This window comes from Hordeum vulgare, chromosome 5H, assembly GCF_904849725.1.
Source record: "Hordeum vulgare subsp. vulgare chromosome 5H, MorexV3_pseudomolecules_assembly, whole genome shotgun sequence".
NCBI lineage: Eukaryota > Viridiplantae > Streptophyta > Magnoliopsida > Poales > Poaceae > Hordeum > Hordeum vulgare.
This window is the reverse complement of record NC_058522.1, coordinates 336,071,079-336,088,373: the sequence shown is the minus strand read 5'-3', so window position 1 is coordinate 336,088,373 and position 17,295 is coordinate 336,071,079. Positions and strand designations below refer to the sequence as shown.

The 17,295-nt window shown below is 43.0% G+C and overlaps 1 pseudogene; it reads right to left on the bottom strand.

Moving 5' to 3' along the window:
• Positions 1–15,004: 15,004 nt before the first annotated feature.
• LOC123396682 lies at positions 15,005–16,575 on the bottom strand (annotated as a pseudogene).
• Positions 16,576–17,295: the final 720 nt, after the last annotated feature.

Sequence of the window (17,295 nt, the reverse complement as noted above, 5' to 3'; positions counted from 1 at the left end):
CAAACTCTACTCTGGAAGGAATATCCCGAAGATTGGCATGTACTTTAAGCTTAAAAAGACTAGGTTAGCTCATCTATTCCCGATTATAGTCGGTAACTTGTAAACCCGAGGGTCCCTCGTGTCTATATAAACCAGAGACCCCTGTCCGTGTAGAGGAGGCTAAATCATCTAGGGTTTAGCATATACAATCTCGAGGCAGATCTACTTTATAATTATATTCATCAATACAATCAAGCAGGACGTAGGGTATTAATTCCATAGGAGGGCCCAAACCTAGGTAAACCGTTGTCCCCTCGTCTTACTACAACCCATCGATCTGAGGCCCATAGTTCGAGACCCCCTACCCGAGATTTGCCGGTTTTGACACCGACATTGGTGCTTTCATTAAGAGTTCCGTTGTTGGACCGTCGAGAAGATCGATGGTTCGCCTAATCGTAAGCGACAGAATTAGCAACGGAGACATCTTTGTCGCCGGACAGGTTCTCTCGTTTGGCCGCATTATACTGCACGCAGACCCAACCAGCCATCTTGGCGAGATCAGAAGTTTTGTCCCCGATCAGCAAGTGAATTCCAAACCCATCTTTAGACCGATATGGCCCTTGCAAGAATCCCGGCTTTGGCCGATGAGATAAAAAACCCTGAAGCTTTAACTTGGGGTCCAACGTCCGGCCATGTCCTCGGATCCCTCTCTTCCGAAGAGTCTGCCCCTAGATCGGACCTGACCCAGACGCGTGGATCACAGCAAACGGCTTTGACCGAGCATGCTCCCTCACGGCGTACCCGGAGGTTAATTCCGAAAAACATCCGACGATGTATCAGGAAGAGCTCTCGGCGTTAAACGAGATGCTCGGCTAGATCCAATAGTTGCACATCTCAACCAGCCCGACCCGCTTACAGTACGACTCGGAATATGGGGAATTTTACGGCCCACCCACCACCCACTTGGTAGCAACCATCGAAGATTTAACCGACGCATTAGACTACGGCTCCGAGGAGCTTGAGGGCATGGACAATGAGGCCGAGGAACCCACTCCCACAAATACATGGCGATGGGCCGCAACGTCCACTTATGACGTCTACATGGTGGACATGCTCGGTAACTATGATGACCCCCCTCAGCCAAACACTGAAAAATCCATGGAAGAGAATTCAAAGCGCCGAAGCAGCGTAAGCGTGCTAAGGCGAACAAGGGAAAAGTCTCTACGCAAGGTAGTGGGAAAATAAAACCCTAGAGGACCACCATAACCTCTGTATACCAGAATATTTGCTAGAGCATGCAGACCAACCCGAGCAGCAGGACGACCCCGACAATATCAACAGGTCGGACGACGATGATTATCTCCCCCTCCCTGTCAACGACTACCCAAAGGACAAAGACTTCATAGTACCCGATGATCTTGGAGGTCAGGAAGAATTTCGGCAGCTACTCCTAGCTACTGCTCGAAGCTTAAAGGAAAAGGAGCGTCAACTCCAAGCCGAACAAGACACTATAAATAGTAGATGGACCAAGGTACTGGCTGCCAAAGCAGAACATGGCCTTGGATAGCTGAATCTAAAGAAAAATTACCCATGTCGCCGAGTGTTGCCACAATTCGATGACGAGGCCCCAAAGCCCGCATCCCCCAAGCACACAGATTACGACCAGCCTGACCGCCCGACTCGAGGGCGTGACAGGGTGGCGTCAAACACTGAATACTATCCCAAGCCTCCCCACGGAAAGGTGAAGGAAAAAGCGCACCCTCGTGGTAGAAACGACCTGCGATACAACCTACATAACAAGACAAGCCGCAGTAGGTCCATTTACAGGTCTAGAAGGTACTCCCCCACTAGATGGGACGGAGAGCTACCTCGGGTCCCCTACTATGCCAGAGACCAGGATTCATACCGTACTCAACCCAAAACCGACCTTTGGCACAAGATAGTCCAGGCTAGAGGCCCCCACCCACTATGCTTCACAGACGAAGTAATGCAACATCAATTTCGGGAGGGATTCAAACTCGTCAACATAGAACAGTACGACGGAACTACGGATCCAGATGTGTGGATAAAATACTTCCTTCTCCACATTCACATCGCGAGAGGAGATGATCTCCACGTCATCAAATACTTTCCCATCAAGTTGAAAGGGCCAGCATGGCACTGGTTAAACAACGTGCCTAAGGACTCGATCGAAAGCTGGGAAGAGCTCGAAGAAGACTTCTTGTCCAATTTCCATGGACCTACATCCGACCCCCGGATTGCTCCGACGTAAGAAATTTCATACAAAAGGTGGGAGAGTCGGCCACAGAGTTCTGGAAGAAAAACCAAATTGTGGATTGCCCGAACGCTGAAGCAATAGCCACTTTTGTAGGATCGAAAATATGTCTAGAGGTGGGGTGGTGATAAGACTACTTGACAAGATAAAAAATTAGCCTTTTCTGAATTTTAGTTGAGGAGAAGTTTTGGCAGTTAAGGCAAATCAAGTACACCCTACACATGTAGTTCTAAGAGTATAGCAACGGAATGTAAGACATGCAAGTGTAAAGTAAAATATGAAGGTAGGGAGATCAAACGCATGAGGTTGACACAAATTTTTTTGGCATGGTTCCGATAGGTGGCACTATCATACGTCCATATTAGTGGAGACTTCAACCCACAGAGGGTAACGGTTGCGAGAGTCCACGAAGGGCTCCACCCACAAGGGGTCCATGAAGAAGCGGCCTTGTCTATTCCACCATGACTTCCACCCACAAAGGACTAGCTTTACTCATGGTAGATCATCACGGTTTGGCGATCTCCTTGCCCTTACAAACATCTTTGTTCAACTCCACAACACGAAGTAGGAGGCTCCCAAGTAACACCTAACCAATCTAGGAGGCACCACCCTCCAAAAGGTAATAGATGTGGTAGAATGATAAACTCCTTCCTCTTGTGCTTCTAAATATAGTCTCCTCAACACAAAATCATCTCTCACAAAATAGGCATGGGTAGGAGAGATTGATTTTGTGGAAAGCAGATTGGGGAGGCTAGAGATCAAGTTTCAAATGATTGGATTGGAATATCTTGGTCTCAACACATGAATAGGTGGCTCTCTCTCAGAAAAATGGATCTGGCAATGAACTGTGTGTTCTAAGTGCGTCTCACGAATGAGAGGTGGGTGCAGGGGTATATATAGGCAGCACACAAAATCCAACCGTTACACCAAAAGTGGCAAACTCGGTGACACTAAAGTCACAAACTCGGTGGAACCGACTTGTACTAAAGGCAACAACTTTTGAATCTCGGTGAGACTGATATACAGAACTCGCTGGCACCCAAAAATTGACTAATGGTCGGATGAAAAAAGATGGTGGCCCCGATACTCAAACTCGGAAATTCCGATTTTGTGTACCGAGGCAACCAAAAGTTGGTCACCCAAACTCAGTAGCATCGACTTGGTTTTGATTCCACCGATTTGGTGGGAATGAATAGGGTTCTATTTGAGGTCAAACTCGATGGGGCCGAAGTGGAAAACTTGGTGGCACCGATTTTGAGTATGTCGTATTGGACAGGATGGTTATGTGGGAAAAATGACTGAGTATTTAGGTTGCTAACTTTGAGAACTTGAGCAACCAATTCATTTTAATACCTTACCACTTTTAATAGTATTGGCTTTCCTATGGACTCAAAAGTGATTTCTCACAAATATAAAATGAAGAGTCTTCTAGCTTGAAGCTTGGGCCAATCCTATTCCTTTCTTGCATCAAGGGGCATCTCCACATAAGCCTTTAGCCTAAGCATCTTTTGAACTTTTTTGAAATATACTTGGATAAACATACTAGTCCAATGATGCATATGTAGTGATCAATTTTCAAAACCACCCAAGGGAGCAATTGTGCTTTCAATCTTCCCCTTTTTGGTAATTGATGACAACATATAGATCAAAGCTGCGACAAGAGATATAATCAATGATTAGCATCGATGCTTTGGGAAGTATGTGAAAAGCAAGAGCCCACCCTAAATTTGTGCATTATTAAAAATTTGCATTTGAATGCAAATGCACAATAAATTAGGTTCATGGGTCACTCTTCCATGTCACATACATCTTGGTGGTGCACGTACAAGATAAGAATGAATAGTAATGCACATGACACCAACAAGATAAGTGAATGATCATCACATAGATGGCTAAAAGATAGTAGTGTAGCATCAACCAAGCAAAGCTTAGATCAAACGCAGATAACGGGATAAAGTCATCCAAAAGGTGAAAGTTTTTTAAAACAAAATGAGAGCAAATAAAACCAAAAGGCCTCTCTCCCTCGAAGCGCTATGATCTATACATTTCTCCCCCTTTGGAAAAGTGTTACCCAAAAGTTCAAAAGTATAGAGCTAATTGTATCTCTGGGTAGCTGATGACAGAGTCAACAAGAGAGCATCCACGAAGGCTTATGCTGAGGTTCCTGGAGATGGAGGAGTGGATACTGGAGGTGCTTGAGCTGGAGCTGGAGCTGAAGGTGTAGATGCTTGAGCTGATGAAATCTGTCTTGTCTTCGGAGCCGGTACAACAACTAATCTAGGCTTGGTGTTGAACTAAGTAGTAGTGCGGGGAGGCGATTCATTTTCTTCATCATCATCATCGTCATCCTCAACATCATCATCATGGTGTGGAATCTGCACTGAGTCAACTTCATGTTGAAGATGTTTGATGATACGTCTCCAACGTATCTATAATTTTTGATGGTTTCATGCTATTATCTTGTCAAAGTTTGGATGTTTTGTATGCCTTCTATATTTTTTGGGACTAACTTATTAACTCAGTGCCAAGTGCCAGTTCCTGTTTTTTCCATGTTTTTGACCCCTTTGAGAGGAGGATTTTGAACGGATTCCAAATGGAATGAAACTGCCAAAAAGATTTTTTCCGAAACAGAAAAGATCGAGAAGCCAGAGAATCAGGGCAGGGGCCCTGCACGGACCCCACAAGCCCTCTGGGCTCGGCCAGGGGGGCCCGCGCCACCCTGGCTTGTGGGCTCCCTGGGCCACCTCTGCCATAGGTTTTGCGCCTATATATTCCCTAAAATCCCAAAAAAAATCAGGAGATCATCGAAAGTACTTTTCCGCCGCCGCAAGCTTCTGCCTTCGCAAGATCCCATCTAGGGCACGTTCTGGTGCCCTGCCGGAGGGGGATTCGGACACGGAGGGCTTCTTCATCAACACCATGACCTCTCCGATAATGCGTGAGTAGTTCACCATAGACCTACGGGTCCATAGCTAATAGCTAGATGGCTTCTTCTCTCTCTTGGATCTTCAATACAAAGTTCTCCATGATCTTCATGGAGATATATCCGATGTAATCTTCTTTTGCGGTGTGTTTGTCGAGATTCGATGAATTGTGGATTTATGATCAGATTATCTATGAATCTTATTTGAGTTTCTTCTGATCTCTCTTATGCATGATTTCATATCCTTGTAATTCTCTTCGAGTTGTGGGTTTTGTTTGGCCAACTAGATCTATGACTCTTGCAATGGGAGAAGTGCTTGGTTTTGGGTTCATACCGTGCGGTGACCTCACCCAGTGACAAAAGGGGTAGCGAGGCACGCATCGTGTTGTTGCCATCAAGGGTAAAAAGATGGGGTTTTCATCATTGGTTTGAGATTATCCCTCTACATCATGTCATCTTGCTTAAGGCGTTACTCTGTTCGTCATGAACTCAATACACTAGATGCATGTGATACGTGTCAAACGTATCTCTAATTTTTGATGGTTTCATGCAGTTATCTTGTTATCTTTGGATGTTTTATGTACCTTTTATATCATTTTTGGGACTAACTTGCTAATTCAGTGCCAAGTGCCAGTTCCTATTTTTCTGTGTTTTTGGCTCTTTTCAGATCTGATTTTGGAATGGAGTCCAAACGGAATAATATCCCCGAAATGATTTTTTTCCCGAACGGAAGAAGATCAGGGGGTTTGTGGGCCAAGCCAGGAGGGATACAGGGAGCCAACAGGCCCCCACTCCGCCACCAGGGGCGGCGGTGGGCAGGCTTGTGGGCTCCCTGGCGCCCCCCTGACCTAGATCTTGCGCCTATATATTCCCTAAAAATCATAAAAAAAATCAAAGGGATCCACAAAAATACTTTTCCGCCGCCGCAAGCTTCCGTTTCCGCGAGATCTCATCTGGAGACCCTCCCCGGTGCCCTGCTGGAGGGGACTTTGGAGTTGGAGGGATTCTTCTTCATCATCATCGCCCCTCCAATGACTTGTGAGTAGTTCACTTCAGACCTACGGGTCCGTAGTTAGTAGCTAGATGGCTTCTTCTCTCTCTTGGATCTTCAATACAAAGTTCTCCATGATCTTCATGGAGATCTATCCGGTGTAATCTTCTTTGGCGGTGTGTTTGTCGAGATCCGATGAATTGTGGATTTGCGATCAGATTATCTATGATATATATTTGAGTCTTTGTTGATTTCTTATATGCATGATTTGACATCCTTGTAAGTCTCTCCGAGTCTTGGGTTTTGTTTGGCCAACTAGATCTATGATTCTTGCAATGGGAGAAGTGCTTGGTTTTGGGTTCTTACCGTGTGGTGACCTTTCCCAGTGACAGTAGGGGCAGCAAGGCACACATTGTGTAGTTGCCATCAAGGGTAACAAGGTGGGCTCTGTCGTTGATATGACATTGTCCATCTACATCATGTCATCTTGCTTAAGGCGTTACTCTGTTCTTTTGGACTTAATACACTAGATGCATGCTGGATAGCGGTCGACGAGTGGAGTAATAGTAGTAGATGCAGAAAGTATCGGTCTACTTGTTTTGGACGTGATGCCTACAGATATAATCATTGCCATAGATGACGTCACGACTTTGCGCGGTTCTATCAATTGCTCGACAGTAATTTGTTCACCCACCGTCTACTTGCTTTCATGAGAGAAGCCACTAGTAAACACTACGGCCCCCGAGTCTATTCACACCTATCGTTTCCACTTTCGCTTTTACTTTGCTTTGTTACTTTGTTGCTTTCAGTTCTCACTTGGCGAACAATCTATACGGGATTGACAACCCCTTCATAGCATTGGGAGCAAGCTTTTTGTGTTTGTGCAGGCTCTTGTGATACTCCTTCACTGGATCAATACCTTGGTTCTCAAACTGAGGGAAATACTTACCACCGCTGTGCAACATCACCCTTTGCGCTTTGAGGGAACACCAACGCAAGGCTCCAAGGCCACGGGGGAAATCTTTGGCATATTTTCCTAGGAAGTCCCTTAAGGCATAGCCGTAGCAGAAGGATTCCTGGTGCCGTCGACACATCTATTTCTGGCGCCTTTGGAAGGTCTTTTGTTGCAGTAGCAGCATGCTGGATAGTGGTCGATGTGTTGAGTAATAGTAGTAGATGCAGAAAGTATCGGTCTACTTGTCTCGGACGTGATGCCTATATGTATGATCATTGCCTTAGATATCGTCATGACTTTGCGCGGTTCTATCAATTGCTCAACAGTAATTTGTTCACCCGCCGTAATACTTGCTATTTGAGAGAAGCCTCTAGTGAACACTATGGCCCCCGGGTCTACTCCACACCATATTTTCAGCCTTGCACTTTTTTACTTCGTTGCACTTTCCGCCATCAGATCTCACTTTGCAAACAATCTTGAAGGGATTGACAACCCCTTTATAGCGTTGGGTGCAAGCTCTTTTGTGTTTGTGCAGGTACTCTGGACTTGACGAGATTCTCCTACCGGATTGATACCTTGGTTCTCAAACTGAGGGAAATACTTACTGCTCATGTGCTGCATCACCCTTTCCTCTTCAAGGGAAAAACCAACGCAAGCAAGTCTCCGTCAACGTGTCAAATTTTGGTGCTGTTGTTTGAGAAGTAGCAGAAGGATTTCTGGCGCCGTTGCCGGGGAGGATCAAGTCAAGAACTCATCCAAGTAAGTGTCGCAAACTCATCTCTTGCATTTACTTTGTTTGCCAGTTGCCTCTCGTTTTCCTCTCCCCCACTTCACGATTTGCCTTTTTTCGTTTGCCTTTTTCGTTCGCCCTTTTCTCTCGCTTGCTTTCTATTTGCTTGTGTTGCCATGTGCCTTCCATATGCTTGCATCTTCGCTTGCTGAAAATCTAGTGATATGGATCCTCATCCACTTGCTAATCTCTTTAAGAGATCCAATTATGTTGATCCAATTGCTAGTGAGTTGAGTGCACTTGACTATCTTTATGGAGTTTTGCTTGAGATGCGTGAATCTGAAAATCATGATGAAGAAATTTATGAAGTGATTCACGAGGGCTCCTTGAATGAAAAGCATGATTGCAATGGTTTCACTATAAATTCTATTAGTGACAATCATGCTAAAAATATGCAAAACCCTAAGCCTGGGGATGCTAGTTTTGCTATGTACACTACTTGTTGCAATAATCATGATTGGGGCGATGATTTTTCTTATGATCTTGAAAATTTGTTTAAGCCTCATGATGAATATGATATTTTCAATAATATTGAAAGTGGGTTTGGAGATGTCATGACTTTAGTTGATGATAATCCCACTATTTTTGAAGAGCATCAAGTTTGCATGCATGTGGATCATGAAAAGAATATCCTATGTGATAGCTATATCGTTGAATTCGATTATGATCCCACATGTAATTGCTATGAGAGAGGAAAATATTGTGGTAGAAACTTTCATGTTACCAAATCACCTCTCGTTATGTGGAGATTGCTATTGTCTCTTTCTTCTTCCTTGCATATGGCAACTATTGGTTGTCTTGACAATCTGTTTTCCTATAAAATGCCTATGCATAGGAAGTATTTTAGATTTAGATGTGATTTTCACATGCTTTATGATGCTCTCGTTGTGCTTCAATTCTTGTCTTTTGTGTGAGCATCATTGATTTATCAATGCCTAGCTAAGGGCGTTAAACAATAGCGCTTGTTGGGAGGCAACCCAATGAATTTATCTTTCTCTTTCTGTTTTGTTGCGTCCACACTTTCATAATTCTGTTGTGATTATGTTTTTTGTGTTTCTTTTTTGTGTTTGAGCCAAGCAAAACCTTTATGAGTAGTCTTGGTGATGGTTGTTATATCCTGCTGGAAAAAGACAGAAACTTTTCGCTCACGAGATGATTTTTCATTTTTTTAGAAAGAGCTTTTGAGTTGATTCTTTTTGTTGCTGGTTGATATGCCTTTTGCTCAGGCAGTCGTCATTTTTCAGAATTTTTGAGGTACCAGAAGTATACGGATTGCTACAGACTGGTCTATTTTTGATAGATTCTGTTTTTCTTGAGTTGGTTGCTTGTTTTGATGAAACTATAGTTAGTATCGGGGGGTACTAGCCATGGAAAGGTGAGAATACAGTAGCCCAACACCAATATAAATAGAATTCAAGTTTGCTACAGTACCAAAAGAAGTGGTAGTTTGTTTTCTTGTGCTAATGATATCACGAATTTCTGTTTAAGTTTTGTGTTGTGAAGTTTTCAAGTTTTGGGTGATGTTCTCATGGACAAAGAGATAAGGAGTGGAAAGAGCTCAAGCTTGGGGATGCCCAAGGCATCCCAAGCCAAATTCAAGGACACCAAAAAGCCTAAGCTTGGGGATGCCCCGGGAAGGCATCCCCTCTTTGATCTTCAATGCATCGGTAACATTACTTGGAGCTATATTTTTATTCACCACATGATATGTGTTTTGCTTGGAGTGTCTTGTATCCTAGGAGTCTTTTCTTTTTGTTGTGTCACAATCATCCTTGCTGCACACCTTTTTGAGAGAGAGATACATGCACTCATCGTGATTTTGCTAGAATGCTCATAGTGCTTCACTTATATCCTTTGAGCTAGATAATTTTGCTCTATGTGCTTCACTTATATCTTTTAGAGCACGGCGGTGCGTGACTTGGTAGTTGGCCTATGCTATGAAAGTAGCCCGAAAGGTGATAGGTACCCAAAGAGGATACAAAAACATCCATCTTTATGTGCATTGAGTAGAAAGAGAAGTCTTCATTCCTCTCAATTAGTTTTGAGACGTGGATTCGGTAATATTAAGAGTTATGTTAGTAGGGTGTTGTGAATCTAGAAATACTTGTGTTGAAGTTAGTGATTCCCGTAGCATGCACATATGGTGAACCGCTATGTTAGGAAGTCGGAGCATAATTGATCTATTGATTGTCATCCTTTGTGTTGAGGTCGGGATCGCGTGATGGTTAACACCTACCAACCCTTCCCCTAGGAGTATGCGTTTAGCACTTTGTTTCGATTACTAATAAAAACTTTCGCAACAAGTATGTGAGTTCTTCATGACTAATCTGAGTCCATGGTATAGATGCACTTTCACCTTCCACCATTGCTAGCCCCTATAGTGCCGCGCAATTCTCGCCGGTACACAAACCCACCAAATGCCTCCCTCAAAACAGCCACCATATCTACCTACTATGGCATTTTCATAGCCATTCCGAGATATATTGACATGCAACTCCCACCGTTCTGTCTCATGACTTGTGCCGTCACTCTCATATTGCCATTGCATGATCGTAAGAAAGCTAGCGAGATGTTTCAACGTCATACGCCAAGCTAGATCATTGCACATCCCGGTACACTGCCGAAGGCATTTCCTATAGTCATCATCGTTCTAAGCTTTGAGCTGTGAGTAAATAAAAGTGTGATGATCATCATTAGAGCATTGTACCATGTGAGGGGGAAAAAGAGGCAAAAGAGCCCAAATAAAAAAAAAGAGAGGCCAAGAGCCCAAACAAAAAAAGAGAAAAAGACAGAAGGGACAATGCTACTATCTTTTTCCACACTTGTGCTTCGTAATAGCACCATGTTCTTCATGATTGAGAGCCTCTCGTTTCGTCACCACCATATGCTAGTGGGAATCTTCATTATATAACTTGGCTTGTATATTCCAATGACGGGCTTCCTCAAAATTTCCCTTGGTCTTCGTGAGCAAGCAAGTTGGATGCACACCCACTAATTCTACTTTTGAGCTTTCACATACTTATAGCTCTAGTGCATCCTTTGTATGGCAATCCCGACTCATTCACATTGATATCTATTAATGGGCATCTCCATATCCTTTTGATACGGCGAGTCATTGTGACCATCTCCTCCTTTTTGTCTCACAACCACCACCACACTCTATTCCACCTATAGTGCTATAACCATGGCTCACGTTCATGTATTGCGTGATAGTTATAAAAAGTTTGAGAAAGTAAGAGTGCGAAAACAATTACTTGGCCAATACCGGGGTTGTGCATGATTTACATTAGTTGTGTGAGGATGATGGAGCATAGCCAGACTATATGATTTTGTAGGGATAACTTTCCTTGGCCTTGTTATTTTGAAAGTTCATGATTACCTAGCTAGTTTGCTTGAAGTATTATTGTTTTTATGTAAATAGCAAACTATTGTTTTGAATCTTACGGATCTGAACATTCATGTCACATGAAAGAAGTTACAAAGGACAAATATGCTAGGTAGCATTCCACTTCAAAAATTCACTTCCCTACTCGAGGACGAGCAGGAGGTAAGCTTGGGGATGCTTGATACGTCTCCAACGTATCTATAATTTTTGATGGTTTCATGCTATTATCTTGTCAAACTTTGGATGTTTTGTATGCCTTTTACATATTTTTTGGGACTAACTTATTATCTCAGTGCCAAATGCGAGTTCCTGTTTTTTCCATGTTTTTGACCCCTTTCAGAGGAGGATTTTGAACGGAGTCCAAACGGAATGAAACTGTCAAAAAGATTTTTCCCGAAACAGAAAAAGATCGGGAAGCCGGAGAATCAGGGCAGGGAGCCTGCAGGGACCCCACAAGCCCTCATGGCGCGGCCAGGGGGCCCGCGCCACCCTGGCTTGTGGGCTCACTGGGCCACCTCTGCCCTAGGTTTTATGCCCTAAAATCCCAGAAAAAATCAGGAGATCATCGACAGTACTTTTCCGCCGCCGCAAGCTTCTGTCTCCGCAAGATCCCATTTGGGGCACGTTCTGGTACCCTGCCGGAGGGGGATTCGGACACAGAGGGCTTCTTCATCAACACCATGACCTCTCCGATGATGCGTGAGTAGTTCACCATAGACCTACGGGTCCATAGCTAGTAGCTAGATGGCTTCTTCTCTCTCTTGGATCTTCAATACAAAGTTCTCCATGATCTTCACGGAGATCTATCCGATGTAATCTTCTTTTGCGGTGTGTTTGTCGAGATCCGATGAATTGTGGATTTATGATCAGATTATCTATGAATCTTATTTGAGTTTCTTCTGATCTCTCTTATGCATGATTTCATATCCATGTAATTCTCTTCGAGTTGTGGGTTTTGTTTTGCCAACTAGATCTATGATTCTTGCAATGGCAGAAGTGCTTGGTTTTGGGTTCATACCGTGCGATGACCTCACCCAGTGACAGAAGTGGTAGCGAGGGACGCATCATGTTGTTGCCATCAAGGGTAAAAAGATGGGGTTTTCATCATTGGTTTGAGATTATCCCTCTACATCATGTCATCTTGCTTAAGGCATTACTCTGTTCGTCATGAACTCAATACACTAGATGCATGCTGGATAGCGGTCGATGTGTGGAGTAATAGTAGTAGATGCAGAAAGTATTGGTCTACTTGTCTCGGACATGATGCCTATATGTATGATCATTGCCTTAGATATCGTCATGACTTTGCGCGGTTCTATCAATTGCTCGACAGTAATTTGTTCACCCACCGTAATACTTGCTATTTGAGAGAAGCCTCTAGTGAACACTATGGCCCCGGGGTCTACTCCACACCATATTTTCAGCCTTACACTTTTTACTTCGTTGCACTTTCCGCCTTCAGATCTCACTTTGCAAACAATCTTGAAGGGATTGACAACCCCTTTATAGCATTGGGTGCAAGCTCTTTTGTGTTTGTGCAGGTACTCTGGACTTGACGAGATTCTCCTACTGGATTGATACCTTGGTTCTCAAACTGAGGGAAATACTTACTGCTCCTGTGCTGCATCACCCTTTCCTCTTCAAGGGAAAAACCAACGCAAGCAAGTCTCCATCAACGTGTCAAATTTTGGTGCTGTTGTTTGAGAAGTAGCATTTGACTATGGTGGTCAACTCTGTAACCTTGACATGCATGACATGAAACTTTGTTTCCACGACCCATTCTAGGCTCTTATGATTTGCAGAATCTCCGTGTTGTTCTTATCCATGCTTTGGATAGAGCTAACTAGAAATGTCATTTGCTCAGCTTGAGTTCTAAGATGTGGATTTGGTGGTGGCACATTTCTAGCAGCTTTAGCTTCTGCTGCCTCTGCTGCCATTCTGGCTGCACCTGAGTTGGGATCATTGTCATCCATTGCCACTTCATTGTCTTCAAACTATGTCTGAAGGGGTAAATGGAGACGATCAAGGAGATATACATGCTTGCCTAGCTTGGCATTTATAAGCATCTGAATGTAAGGGCATATCCACAAGATCACTTCTAATCAGCAGCAGTCCTTCAGATAGTCTCTACTATCAAGTCCATCACTCTGAATCTAGTGTCAGTGTCCAAAAGGTGCAGCAAGTTGATGGAGTGTCCTCTGATCATGCTATCATCACCTTATTTAGGCATCAATTTGTGTCTCAAAATGTTGTTTATTGTGGGTATTCCTTCTTGAAAGAAGTATACTGAGCCCAACTTATGAGTTGCCAAATACTTGTGAGGAATTAGCTTGTACATCTTGGCCATAGAGTTGTGACTCTTCTTTTCTTCAGAATACACATCAATATCACTCTCTTTCTGCTTAGGTGCACCAATGATAGTGGCCCACTCATCAATTGTCGACTCATATTTGTGACCATCAATCATCCACACAATAGAACCATCTCCATAGAAATGAACAGTCTAGTAGAATTACATGACCAGCTCATCATACCATGGGGTCATCTCTTTTCCAACAAAATCTTCAATGTCCACAGGCTTGAAGTTGTCTTGCACATGAGGAAAGAAATCTTTATTGGCTTTGATGTAAGCCCAGACAACATATCTCATGTGACTAACAGCTGGACTCTTGTCATACAAGACAGTCTCATAGAAAACTTGTGGTTCCCTAGTGTGAAACCTTGGATCAATAGCAATTCTTCTCGGGATGGCATATGGATCAGCAGGTCTCCATTTCCTCAAACTTGCATCTTTCCTCTTCTTCATGTCTTCTTATACTGGGTGAGCAGCATTGTGTAGTGGCAGATTTGGTCGGAGATTTCTGAGAATGTGTGCATTCTCTTCTTCTTCCTCTGCACTAGAAGCAGGGCCTTTCTCCTTGGCAGCTGGAGGAATGTCCTTTGTAGTCTTCCTATGAGCTACTACCTTTTTAGCCTTAGCAGGAGCCTTAGGAGCATATTTATTTGGCACGACATCAACCATGAGCTTCTTCTTCTTAGGAGGATCTCGGATCTCATCTTCTCCAGCAGCTTCTTCTTGGTCCTCATACATAGAAGTCTGTCTCCCAACAACATGAACTATCCTCTTCCTTGCTCTCTTTGCACCAGCCTTCTTGGAAGGATTGTCAAGGGAAAGTGTCACCCCTTGCCTTGCAAATTCAAGAGCTCAAACATCAGCAGGCTTAGCATACTCTTTCCTGACAGTCTTCTTGATAGGAGCTTTTGGAGGAGCTCAAGTTTCCTCTGGCACAAAATCTGAGTCGTCTTCATCTCAGTTCAGTTTCTTCCTCTCCCTGGTGGCTGCCTTGGGCAAGCCATGAGAGGTGTAAGATCGAGGCTCAGAGTCAGTCTTCTCTGGGCTTGTACCTGGGTCCATCTCAACAGTGGCGGAGCTAGAAATTTTATGGAGCCTGGGCAAGTTAAGACTAAGTGTATAATCTAGAAATCCAAACCCGCATATTCAAATACACAACATATAGAATACCACCACTTCGTGCAAGTCCACTTTAATAATCAAATGAAATCATAACCATAATAATCACACAAAATTTAATTTTGACGTGAGCTAATATATCAATATCCAAATAAAGTTGAGACATAACAACAAAATATACATATCCAGCTTTGCAAGAATAGAGATGGTCAGATGAAACATACCGACAATGCACTACAGAAAATCACGAGGCAAATGCCCTTTCCCAGTGCTAATTGCAACGTTCGAATAATATCCTTATCATCAACTCACTTGAATAACTCCCGTTCGGTGTAACATATGATCAAGTCACTGAACCATTCATTATTGATCTTGCTACGCAGTTTAGTCTTGATAATCTTCATTGTCGAAAAGTTGTCTCAACAGATGCCGTTGACACCGGCAATATCAAAGCCAACTTAATAAGTTTGCATATCAATTGAAATATCAAATGTTTCTTAGTTTCAACCATTTTCATGACCAAACTTTGAACATCATCACAAGTAGAAAAAGAAGCATGCCTTTTCACCTGACTTATATAAGTGAGAAGTATATCTCTTACTGTTCCATGGTCATCATTTGAAAAATCATCATGATAAATTTCAGCAAGACGCACAAGCTCATCAACATTAAACTTGGATAAAGAATTATGGGGGTCAAGACATGAGAAGCAATCAAGCCCACCATTAGCTCCTTCGCTAAAACGGTGATCTATATCCACGCATATTTTGTCAATAGCAACATAAAAAATCTCTGCACGGTAATGGTGAAGATTAGTTATAGTCCTCCCTACTTTCCTTGAATGACCACGAACTGGTATTACTTTATCCATGTTTTGCACTGGAATACTATCAGCAGCACAAAATTCTTGAACATCACAAAATAAATCATCCCAACCACTCTCTCTTAATGTTGTGAGACGAGCTTTGACATCATCCACTAACTCCATGGCAAGCACAATATTAAGATATTTTCTTTGCAAGACTTATGAGAGCTCATTTGTGATGCCAAACAACTTCAACATAAGCTTTAGAATGAAAGAAAATTTAAAACTCTCCATTTTTTCTATCAAACTAGCTGCTTGAGATGGCCCATGTCCATGTACATCAACCGTATTAAGCACTTGTAACACGGAGGACCACATTTGATTCAAACGAGGCAAGGTAGTATGATGGGAACCCATCTAGTATCACCTGGTCTAGCAAGAGTAGATGTTTGGTGCAAGCCCCTTCCTGTCGATATCTCACCACTCTCAAGTCTATGCAGAATATTTTGGTGTTGTGCCTCTGCCAATTCATCCCTTCTCTTGAAGATGAACTTCTTGTCACAATTAAGGAGATATACTCAAAGAAATCATGAATAGATGAGCAGCTACTAGCAACAGAGACAACCACCAACTGCAAACAATTAGCATAGCAATGAAAACAATAAGCCGCCTTCTTCCTCCCACTGTATTCAATCCATGAATGATTTTTGCACCAAGTTTTAGAAAAAGCTCTTGATGAATGTGAACTTCCAAACTCAGTACGAGGAGATTTATACAAATCTGGCTGCATTGTACCCTTCAATGCATATGATCTTCCCACTTGATCTTGAATATTTTGAGGATACTCATAAATTTGTTTTCTCTTTCCTGGATCACGCTCAATATCATTTGTATTAAATTCAAAGGCAATGTTAGGAGCTGGTGGTGCCTCGACTTCTATTTCTAATTGCACGCCATTCCCATTTTCAATGCTTGCTCTATTAACTAAGGACCTCCTCATTTCTGAAATTTAATGATAAAGTTTGAAGTTAGTTGTTAAACAAGTAAATAAGAAATGATTACAACAAGTGCAAATTAATAGTACGTAAGTACTTAGATCAAAGAAATAACACAGTCTAAGTAAGCAACTAGAAGTACTAATCAGATTCACAACTAAGTACTACTACTTAGTTCTACAATTCTACTATAGATTGAATACATATACGTGAGATGAGATGGTGAGAAAATCATACGAGGATCAAAACTTTAGGAGGTGAGGTCCTGACCTGAAAGAAACACGGACTAATTTGTAATCTATTTTATCTTCCCCTCTACTGTTGTACATATAGTTGGGGCAAGAGCTCTCCTTCCAATTAATTCTACAAGAACAAATTTTGATGGAGAATTGGTGATTAGTTACTTAGTTCCCTAGCCGGCTAACCCTAATACTGATGGAGATTAGTTACTCAGTTTCTTACCAAACCGAAGCCAAACTACCAAAGCAGTGAGAATTGAGAAGGGATGACCGAACGAGTACACTACCCAGGCCGCCGGGTACCTCACCCTCAAGTCCACTTGCCGCCGTCGGGCTCTGCGTTTGGTCGTCGCCAGCCGCATGTGAGCAAACAAAGCGACGGGGGAGTCTGCAATCGTTCCAAGTGAGCCAGCGAGGGATTCCCAGACGTGTGTATTATGTATATTGGGCTATTGGCCTCGCTGTTGCCTGACTGGGCTATTGCAC